Raw genomic sequence first — 12097 nt, forward strand, 5'->3', positions numbered from 1 at the left:
GCCCCTCCTTTACCGCTTTTAAATCCAGTGGATAATCCACTTTGTTAGTGGAATTACACACGCATCCCCTGTATTTTAGTCATTTGTGTCGTCTTACACTGCCGTCATGGAGTGGGATGGGAGAGATCTGCCCCTGCCACCCACAATTTGCTCTTAGGGGAGAGACAGGTCAGTTTCCCAGGAAAGAAAATGTCCCCTAGGATGAACTCTGACCACAGAGCGTGGACTGGCTTCTGGGTCTCCTGATGGTCTCGGTTTGATTTTGGTTTCTTTAAAAGGTATATAGCACAGGACAATCTCCTTTAGTTAAATCTCTGTCATTAACAGCTTACTGCCGCAATCACTTTTAATGTTTTGACATGTGGCTTAAAATGGATGCTCCATCAGCCTGCAGTGATGGAGGGCTGAATATGTTGGATAACAGAACAGGCTTTTATAACCCTACTTGTACTGATACAAGCTGGTTGACAGAAACATAAAAAGGGCATAGGAAAATGGAAAAATGATTAAAGTCACTGATGAATATTCTTTAGTCTGCCATAGTTTTCATTAAAATGATAACCTTGGTCAAAGCAGGGCTCCTGACATTTTTCATTTTTCATTCTGTGTACACTCAAAGTTTACCATTAGATTTCTCCTATAATGATATCAGCCTGCCCTGATATATATAGTTTGGTGAAATGTGGTGTTGAAATGCTTTGGCTTAAAATATCACAATCCACTGGGTCTGCAATGAACAATTGGTCTGACAAAACAGTGGGTTGGGCACATAAGGCTGTATCTGAAAAGACAAACTTGGTCCAGTCTCCCACTCATGCATTTAAACTATTTGATATGACACCGTGATAATTTCCATCCTGTTACTTATCCATTTTTTTTTAACACAAGGGAGTTTACACTCCTCCCTCTAGTCTCACTTGGAGTAACAAGGGCCCAATTGCAGACTTGGGGCCAAGGTGCACAATGGAAACTTTTTTTTTCTCCTCAGAACAAAGATCTGCTTCCTCTGAGAGCGATGTGGGCCTGTGTCATGTCACCAGCAGGTTCATGGTATTTTCCAGCTGTCAGAGGCCCCGGCTGCACTCCACAGAGAGCCGGAGCGTGAGGGATCTAAATAGAGATGACGTGTTTGGATTTTAGCTCCCTGATAGATGGCCTGACGTGACGCTCCTGATAAATGGGGAATTCACAGGAGTACTCAGTGCTGCTCCAGAACACTCAGCAAGGCCCTGGAATGCTGTGTACTTGGAGAACAGGCAGGCGGCCTTGGAAGTTTTAAACTGCGGGCTAAACTGGGGCTTATAAAAATGATTAAAAACTTCATGTGGCATGTCGCAAGTATTAAAAAATATTTAATGGCCTAAAAGCTAGGCTAAACAAAGACAGGTCTGGGTGGTACACAAAGAGCCGGTAAGAGTGTGGAAGGCTATCAGATTATACTGGCCTCTCCATCAGGACCTTTTAGTCCAAGAGTTTACTCCAAATGTTTATAAGGACTCAGTGACGTGTTTACGAGCCACTTGGAAAACTACGCAAGTTAATGATTTTCCACTGTTTGCTCCTCCAGTTTAGTAGCAAATGCTGAAACCATTTTTTAAAAGTTATCACTAATAAATAATAGAGCAATGACTATTTAAACATTGATATTATTTGTCCTTATTTATTAGGCTAGTTTGCTGTTTTAAAATATAGTTGATTTCAGTAATATTGTGGACATTGCGAAGATACTGTCTGTGCTATATAATGAAATTAATGAAAATAAAATGACATCATCAAGTCAAAAAGTTATGAAGCAGAAAGCAAATCCCAGACATGAAAAAAGGATCAACAGAATAACTCACAGTCACAGTATATGCTCCAAGAAACTTAATTTGTGTAGGTGTTTGATCTATGGAGCAAAAAATAGCTTTGGGAGGCCTGGTAGCCATAGTGATCTGATAATGTATGCTCCTTATATGGTGTGAGAACTAGCCCTTCTCTGTCTGGCAGGGGCTTCACAAATTTTACTGATAAGATCTCTTGGTTCCTAATTCTCAGGAGGCTAGGAATAGCAAACAGTATGGTGCCAACATCAGCAGTCTCAGTCAAATTAGTAAGCACAGTTAGCCATGGCTGCTGTTGGGACTGTGGGTGACATGGCCTCCTTGTGTGCAGCCTGTCTTCTAAATGGCCCAATGCAGATGTCATTATGTCCAATTAAAGATAATGAATGAAAAGTACCCTGTGCTGACATCACATCAACAGAACCCAAGAGTAGAGTAATGCATGGTTATTGCATGTCCAGGGGACCGCCCCCAGGTAGTCTGAGCCAAGGAGCCATTTCTGTCTTCAAGGGCCCAGAATAGGGTGGCATTTTGTCACTTTCAATCCCTAGGAACTGTACTCTTTATGAAGGAGATCCGAACATTGGCTGGCCTGATCGTTATCTGGTGCACTTCCTGTCTTTGAAATTCCAGGGTGGGATTCCCGGACTGGGACTCAGTTTTTGTTATAATAGCCTCAGCCATTACAGTTGAATGTTTCCTGAGACCTTGAGATAAATGCAATGACACTGGACAACATGCACTGGACAATAGACAACGATCTGTTGCACTCAATTATAGTGGGCTCAAGGCTGCCCAAAGGATATTGTCCAACTGCCTTGTCTGCTGCATGGCCCTGGGTTACTGCATCTGTTTTAATGTACCTCTGTCAAGTGTGTATAAATATGGGCATAATTTCTCCATGTGACCAAGTGCTGTATTGGAAGCATGACTGCGTTACAATAACAAGAACAAGCCAGTGAAGCATTCCAGATCATTACGCCTTTGATTCATATCTGTGATTAGGGTATTATACACCATTGTACTCTTTTGAGAGCCCATATCAGAAGGTCTCTCAAACATGCCGTCAGCTACTATTACCTCCAACAGCTGGCCTGGTGCTGTTACTACAGCCACAGAACTGCACCACAGGGGCAGTGTGTGCAGGTACAGGTGGGTCACATGCGGTCACTGAGGTGGTGGATACCCTACTCCCTCCTGGGGACAGTTTGGTAAGTCATGGGAGTCCTGAGGTGGGCCACAGTCAGCACTGCTGTGGCTTGGGTTTGATATTTGCGGCATTAAGAGCAGGTGCATCAATAGGATACACCACTCAGGAGGCTGTGACATTAGCATGACTGTGTGATTGCAGAGCATGAATGTCAGACCCTTCTATAATTAATACTAAACATTATGTTGGAAGGCCATTCGTGTGTGTTTACATGACAACCCAAAGCGATCTGGGAAAATGAAATCCGCAGTGGAGGCCCAGTGAGGGCTGGCTGGATGCTCGCAGGGAGCTTGTTGTTGGTCACTCTTTCATGTGGACAGCTCGGGGTCCTGCCTCTGGGAAAAGATGGTCTTCAGTTGTCCCGAGATAAAGAGAAGCCATTTTACAGGCGCTGTCATGCTGCTTTTGTGAACAGGCCTCAATTAGTCATGAGAAGTGGAGTTTATTCATCCTCCATCCCCTACTAGATTCACACACTCCTATATTTAGCGTCCCCCATGGTACATGTGCTATGGTCATCAGCAGCTCAAGGGGGTCAGTCAGGTTGGTGCTATTTTAATCTCTACTGAGGGGAAAATTTGTTCAACTTTTGTTTGTTTTTTCACTGAACCCCGACTCCCTCTCGCTCCGTTCCCTGCTGAGACCTGATTGGTGGAAGTGGGGCTCTGTTTTTGAGAGCCACTGGTGTTCTCCCTCAGTCCCCTCCCCCGGCACTCTGTCCCACAGCTCAGGGGCCCCTGGCCTTGTGAAAAGAGTAGCTCAGTTAATCTGATTCCAGCTCTTCTCTCTGGGAATGTGTTGCCCTTTTGATTTCAGGGCGCAACCCATTTTGTCCACTGTCCACATCCAAACCGGATGTAGGAGTTTCAGCCACGCTGTTGTCAATATGAGACAGGATGTTGAAGGGTCTGGCTGCGTTTGTGTTTGTGCTGAGATCTACAGTTTTTGAGTGTTGTTGTTTATGGTAAAACCCCACACTTGACAGTCCCCAGGAGAGATGTGGTGTAATTCTGTACAAATCTCTGTCCTGCCTCCACCAGCTGGTTAAAGGTCTGTGAAAGTTTTTTATGAAGCCTCAACAATTATGGTTTCATTGGATTAGAAACTGAGAAAGTAAGCCTTCCATAAAAATGGCGCCCGCGTAATGACACCAACATAAAGGTCAATAATAATATCAAATAACATAATGTCTAAAATACACTAAATTGAAAAGAAAATGACAAAGAAATAACTTATATTATATAACTGTTTGTTATGAAATGCTGTGTGATTTCTGCTTACTTCTGTTTCCCAAAATACAGTACGTAACCATTTATAGTACGTAACTAGTTATAGTGTGTCACCACAGAAAAACACAGATGAAGGAAGAGTCTGGTGAAAGCAGATGGAATGAGCTGTTGAAAGGTTGCTCTGAAAGCCTCTGGCCCAGAACGGAGTGCTCAGCCTCAGGTCTGTGTAATGAGTGACACACCGTGTGGGAAAATCATGGAAAACCCCGGCATCACAGACTGTGGCATCTCTGGCAGCCGAGGTCCACCCCAAGTCTAAAACCGGGGGCGGGGGGGGGGGGGGTCTTGCTGGGAATAGGCCAGGCAGAGCCGAGCAGGAAATGAACGGGCCTGAATGCAGCCATTCGGACCGCCGCAAGGCCCAGTCCTTTTTCACTTAGTGCCTTTTGACGTCATGTGTGAATCGCTCCCCCTCTCAGCCAACCCAGGGGAAAGTTCGGCACCCCTGGAATTTCCTGTGTGTGTGGAGATGTCCCGTCTCAGCAGTGAGACCGCTGAATGCAACTGAGCTGCTTTCTCTAGAGAGAGGGAGAGACATAATGACAACAACAGGTTAAAATGTATTGTGTGGGCGTATACTCTATTCACTTATCACATCACTAGGATTGTTTAGATTGTTTGTCACAATTATTTTCCCTTTGACTTTGCAGTCTCTTGCTCAAAATGTGAAAATGATATAAGATTCTCAGCATATGTACATGAATATCTCAATGGCTTATTACTGTGTAAGAAAAAGGCTCATGTTCTGGTTTCGCTATCAAAATAAAGCGCAGGGAAGGTTTCTAAACCTGGCAACCATATGACATAAGACTGTGCTGTACAGGTGTGCAGCATAATATATTCTCAGTTGGAATGAAGTTCAGGGCTACACTGTATTCTCTGTTCCCTGATGTACTGAGCCCTTGATCCTACAGAGTAAGATTCTATTACGTTGTAGCTTCACGAGTAATTTACAGTCGTTGAATTTTTTCATCGCCTCTCACAGGTCAGCAAGGAGCTCCATAGGCCCAATGCACATTGAAACATAATGATTATTCTTCATACTTTAGCTCCTCAAACATTTCTCACTAAGCTCGAGTTGCGTTTTTTTCCCCCCGGCATGCTGAAGAATTCTCCCTCTTTTGGAGTGGAAAAGAGAAAGGAGAGCTCCGGAGAATGTCAACAAGATCTCACTCGGGACAGTCTGTTCTGCAGTGACGCTCGTTGTTCTGAACGTAATTCAGATTTATGAACTCAGAGTACAAATGAACCCTGCTCGAGTGGGGGTGGGGGGACAATCCAGAAAAGGCTGAGGTATTTTATCCACGCGTTGCTTCTGTGTGTCTTACAGTCCACCAGCTGAGCTGAGTATCAGAGCCCTACACTGCATTCTACAGTTGATACAGTAAGGTCTGGATTTGGAACCAGTGCATTTCACTGTACTGCCACCCAAGATGAGGAAATATTCAGAAATGTATTTTTCTTTTTTATACTTTGCCCTGCTTCAACAACACAGAATAAACTATCCAGTAAAAGCATGGTTTAGCTGTGATGAGAATCAGCTCCATAGGGAACCTCAGTTGAGATGAACAGGGAAATCCAGTCCTGCACTCCTTGCTTTGCTAGGCCTCTCCCACAGATGAATTACAGCGTGTTTCCTTAGCCAGATTTACCATTCATGGGAAGCCCCAGGGCTGTTCCTGTGAGAAAAAACAAATGAATCCAGGCTTCAAAGGTCACAGCCACACACCCAATCCGGTCGCCTGATGCAAATGAGGACAGCATGCTCATGTCGGGCATCTTTCTCATAGTAAGAGTCCTTTTGAATTTTTTTTGAAATTTTATAATGATATCTGAATATATAACTATCTGAATGCTTTGTTAGTGTCTGATAGAGTGCTGTGCAGTAAAAAAAAAAAAAACTTAAAGCCATCCTCTCAGTCCAAAACTTGCCAATTAGTGTCTTTATTATATCTTGAAGCCTACATTTAGTCTAAAACTGACATGCATTTGTAAAAAGCTTTAGCTTTAGTTGGGTGGCAAGTCCAGCTAGAGCCTGAGCCATTGATGTACTGTATTGCAACCCACAGCCCTCATTCAAATCCTGACCTTGGCTGTGCCAACTGTACGGGTTCACACAGGGTTATGCACGGTTGGCTGTAGTGTTTCCCTGGAAGGGAGGGTTACAGTCAGCAGGGTTTTCTGATCATGCATTAAAGACTTCTCAGGCCCATTGGAAGCCTGCAGGCTTCCCTGTGTCAAGTGTTTGTCAAGTGCAGTTGGTTGGTGCAATACTGATGGCAGGCTGTAGGCATTAAAGAGGACTTGCATTCTAGCTGTTGTTCGCTCTCTCAAATAGAGGGAGGAGGACTCCAATTTGTAAGAAAATGTGACAATATTAAAATATTGCTGCAGTAGCTAATTCTGAAACTGTACCAATTCCCAGAAATATCAGTTAAATGCTGAAACTTCAAGTGGAAAGATCATTGTTCATGGGGTTTTGGAAGTAGCATTGTTTCAGCTTATTTTTGTTTTATTCAGGTTAGTGTAATAATAAACATGCTCTTCTCTGGCACTTCTTCTGTTTTCTTTGGAAACATCATGCTTTCTGCGATTTAGAAGCTGTGGAGGCAATGAACTCTGAAGAATTCTTTTGTTTGTATGCGTTTCTGTTTCCTCAGATATGAATGGCCAGCACAGTGAAAAAGCATGTCAGTGTGTCTCCATGTAAGGGCGTGCTGTAATGTCTCAATCCATGAGAGCTCTTAAATCTGATACAGTAAGAACACACTGCACTGTTTCAGCTGGATGTTGTCCTGTAGAGGATGCAGGAGGCTGGTGACTGTGCTCTGACCTACCTATGATATCATACAGAACACGCACATTATTTAGGAGTCACATATTCTTACTTTTTAGTGCTTCACAGGCCTGTGTTCACACACTAGTGTATTTATGTACACTCTCTGCTCCAGATGTCTTTGGGCAAACAGTGAAACTGCTTTTCATGCAGCTTGCTTTGTTTTCTATATGTATACAAACACAGAAATCCACACTGAAACGAATAGATAGCAGAATTGATTAAAACCTGTCTCAGCATATCATTGGGTCATAGTTATATAAAAACAGAAGAAAAATCGGAAATGTAGCATTGCAATGTCGTGATGCCTTTGGTAAATGCAGACTTTTGTGAAGTTATGCTTGCTGCTTGCTGCGTGCTGCGTGACTTTAAACCAACAATAATGGTCTTTAAAATGTGTTGTGACATGAGTCACTGAAGAGCCCATTATTAGAATGAAATCCAAATGTACAAGCCATGTAGAACATGACTGTGTATACACTACAGCACGGTGGTGTGATATGGGTCAGGTTTATGTCATGTGAGGGGGCAGTTCTGTTTATTCTCAGGCTGTGACCCAGAGGGCAGCCATCACAGGCACACCACACAAACTGAGACGGATGAGGGGGTGCAGCCTGCAGGTGATTCTAATCTCTCTCACCCCATTAACAGCCCGAGCAGCTTCACCATAGTAAATTAAGCGTTGAAGAACACTGCTTTCATTGCAGTGACCTTTCTTTGTTCAATTCCACACCTTTTGTTTCAAAGAAAACACAAAAGAATACAAAAGAGATCTGGATGTGTTCGCAGGAATGGGACCTGTGGTGAAATAAAATGGTGCAGATTGACTTCCTGTTAGTGAGCTGTAGACTTGAAAGTTTTTCCTCAGACTTGAAAATGGATGTTTCACTCGGGTGCGGAGGACACGGGGAACATAAGCTAAGAGCTTTGGCGGCAGGGTGACGCTGATGCGATCGGACGGCTCCAGCAAGGCGTGCAGGCGGAAGAGAGCGGTGCGAGGTGGCCTTTGGGACAATGGGATCTGCTTTTCCCCCCAATAAAACATGAGGCTCACCAGGGGCTTTTCACTTGTCTGCTCAGGCCTTGTCAGGTGCTCAACACCTGCAAAGGGAAGGAAGAGGAGGAGGAGGAGGTGGTGCTGAGGAAGAGGCACAGGCTGATGTGAGAGTACTGCTTAGCGATTAAAATGGCAGCTTCAACAGGAAATTCTGTCTTTCTGTTGCTTTCCATTGTGGATTTGCTTATGCGTTCAGTACCATGGCTGTGTCATATTTTGAATTGCCCAAATATTTGTTCCTGTCATTGTCATTACTGGCTCAAATCATTGTTTTGTATGGAGCAGCAGTTTGTCTCTTGCTGTGGGAATTACTGGATGAACACAAGACAACACAGGTGTAATTCTTAGTATTTCAAATGGTAATGGTCGAATCACCAGGATCTTCTGAAGAACTTTAAGTCTCTCTGTCGCCTGGTTCCAGTTCAGCCAGTTAGCAAGAGAGAGCATTGTGCCAAAGACTCTAGTGCCAGGCTGAGTAGCCGGGTCTACTGCCCTGCCAACACTGCAGTGCAGAACAAAAGGGTGTGGGCCAGCTACTTAAGAGGGGTTTTAAGGGGACCTGCAATGTCTCTTGGTTGTAAGTATGAATAGGATGTTGTTTAGCATTGGATCATGCACTGACATCCTCTAATCATGTAACTGCCCTCGCCCTCCTCATTGGATGAGGTTCCAGTGAAGGCATTAGTGTGGGTTATTGGTCCTCTAACCATGTGACTGCCCTCGCCCTCCTCATTGGATGAGGTTCCAGTGAAGGCATTAGTGTGGGTTATTGGTCCTCTAACCATGTGACTGCACTCACCCTCCTCATTGGATGAGATGCAAGTGAAGGCATCAGTGCAGGTTATTGGCAGGTTGCAGACAGCATGCGTCTTCAGACCTGCAAGGCAATTCACACGTATTTTTCTGTGAAAGGGGAGGTCCTCTCCTCTCCTCTCCTGGGCATTGGTCTAAAATGGGTTGCCTGGGAGTGCTGGAGTCTGTCAATATACAAGAAGTGTTTTGGTAAGTTTGTCATTTCTAATAAAACAAACCATTTTACACTGGACTTCTTGGAATCCTTGTTTAAAAAAGAAGTTCTGCACAGGAATACATTGTTGACTCTTCTGCCGTTTACAGATCCAAGTAGTACCATGTTCATGTTATAGTGAGCTTTCATAAATGGCAGAAATCTTCAGCTCTCAGTTTCCTCATTTCTTAACATCTCATAATGCAAAATTGAAGCCATTCAAAATCAAGGAAGGTCCCACCACAGATTCTATACACCATAGACTGCCTTGTTCCTCTAATGGAATTGCCACGGTTTCATAAACAGAATCCATCAAGTCAATACACACTGGCTCCTGGTTTGGACCCATGGATCCAGTTATGAACCATTCAAGTGCCTTCAAGCTTCCATACAGATCCTCGCACTGTGCTGAGCTAATACAGAACCAAAACTGATTTGGCTGGCTCCAACACAGCAGGTGTAACACACCATATACATGTCATGGAAGCCCAGACTGGCTCAGGTAAAATAAAACTTTGTGGTGGATATAGGGGGTTATGGCATACCTAATCCATAAGGATTCATCTGCTGGCACCAGAGGCCATTTTCTGCGGTGGAGAACTCTGGAACCAAGGAACAGAAACAGGCCTGGTCCAGAAACAGAGCTCTCCCTCTTTCTCTCTCTTTCTCACTTCATGACAACTTTTTCAAAATGTATGCTACCCTTAAATGATTTAAGATGCTGATGTGATGAGAGCAGGGGCTTCAAGGCTCATCATTTATACAACCTCTGTGGGCTGCTGCAGCTCTCCACTTGAATAAGCTCAAGCGGGGAATGGGCATTAAAAAGAAATGGCGGTGCAGTACTTTTTTAAGAAAGCTTGTCAGCTGCAGTCTCCAGTGGGGTGGGCCAGGGCCAGCCAATGCCCTACACAGGGCCTGTTCGCCAGTGAGCCCCTGGCCCACCTACTTTAACGCTCAATAGTCAAGGGCAAAGCATCTGAATAATGCTGTCCCTGTACAGGGGACAAAAGTAGGAGCTGCCGGCAAAGTGGAACTAGATACCACCTTAGAATGGTGAAAAGGCAGCAGGAGCCAACCCTGAACCCTTTGGCAGAAACCTGAAGGCGGTCCATGCATCATATTTACAGTATGCCACCAGCCGTGAAGAAGGTGAGGCCCCACATTGAGAGTGAGCACATCACGTTCGTACTGCCCAAACTAACCCATTACTCCTGGTCTTTCAATCAGCACTTAGAAATACACACAGGCTCACGAAAGGGGACACCAAGTGGAACCTGCTTAAAGTCACAAGAGGAAGCTGTAATGATGTAACGCCTTTATTCTCTTCATTTCCATGACAGGGGCGGCACGGATGGTGCAGTGGGTAGCACTGCCGCCTCACAGCAAGGAGGTCCTGGGTTCGAATCCCCGTCGACCGGGGCCTCTCTGTGCGGAATTTGCATCTTCTCCCCGTGTCTGAGTGGGTTTCCTCCGGGTACTCCGGTTTCCTCTCACAGTCCAAAGATATGCAGGTTAGCCTGATTGGAGAGTCAAAATTGCCCGTAGGTATGAGTGTGTGAATGAATGGTGTGTGTGCCCTGCGATGGACTGGCGACCTGTCCAGGGTGTATTCCTGCCTTTCGCCCAATGTATGCTGGGATAGGCTCCAGCCCCCCTGCGACCCTGTTCAGGATAAGCGGGTTCAGATAATGGATGGACAGATGGATGGATTTCCATGACATTACGCGGCTGGATGCTGGACTTGCACATGGACGTGGCTGTGAGTCCTAGCCTTCATGATGACATCCTGCAGGAGAGCGGCGAGGATGCTCTGCAGGTGCTTCCAGGAGGAAATGATCCCAGCTAACCCGGGGCTCTCCTGCTGGAGGTCTGCCTAGCAGCAGCACGATCGCAAACAAACACAACTGTGGAAGAAGAGAGTGAAGACTGTGGAAGAAAGGTGAAATACGTTCTAAAGATTTGTTTAAAGGGTAATCAGACACTTACAATAATTTGCACAAGCGCAAATAAATAAATAAACCAGAATGAGCTGTCACCCTGTGTGTTGAAGGACTTCAGACTTATTCATTACTAAAGATTGTTGTTTTGATCTTCATGGCTTTAACCAGGGTTGTGCCAGATTTGTTTAAACAGGCATGTTTGTATGTTAGGTAGATGTGATTAACTGGACAGTTGTCATACTGTACATACAAAGGTGACAGTCAATACATAATTAAGACTAGATGCATATAAATGGACTGTATATTATGAAAAATATGAATATTCAAAAGGTAAATATAGTCTTAGTCAGAAAATGACTATGAATTTATATATAATCAAACTAACATAGGCTCTTTGAACCAAATACAAGGGCCATTAAGTGAAACCCAAAGTCATAATGAAGGAGAGTTGTTTGGGGTGACTCCTTTTTTTTTCACTCCGCGCAGAAGGTCCACTCTGGACTAAGCCACTTTGCCTGCTCTCTACCTCTCCTTCTCCCTGGCAGTCCTCTCTAATTCCTCCCTGCAAGCATTCCCACCACAAGCACCATTTATTTTTCATTTGTTCTCCCATTTATTTTTAATTTGTGTTCCATTTATTTCTGCTGCCTCGAGAAGTGGCCAAACATGCAAGGGGAAGTGCTTTTGAGCTCTGCAGGTGTAATGAAGCTGAAGAATCGACTGTGTGGAAGAAGGGCAGTGAGATGGAAGACGGACCCTGGGAGGACTGCTAAAAGCCTGCCTCCACTCTCTCCGCCACCCCCACCCCCCACCTCTCCAAAGTACAGGTCTGTGGCCCGATCTCCAGCTAGCATGGGTGGAATCATAACTGTATAAGTCATATTCCTGTCGAAGTTCTTCTCATCTTTGTTGATGTATTATGAGCCTCATAAT

Source organism: Conger conger, chromosome 15 (genome assembly GCF_963514075.1).
Source record: "Conger conger chromosome 15, fConCon1.1, whole genome shotgun sequence".
NCBI classification, from domain to species: Eukaryota; Metazoa; Chordata; class Actinopteri; order Anguilliformes; family Congridae; genus Conger; species Conger conger.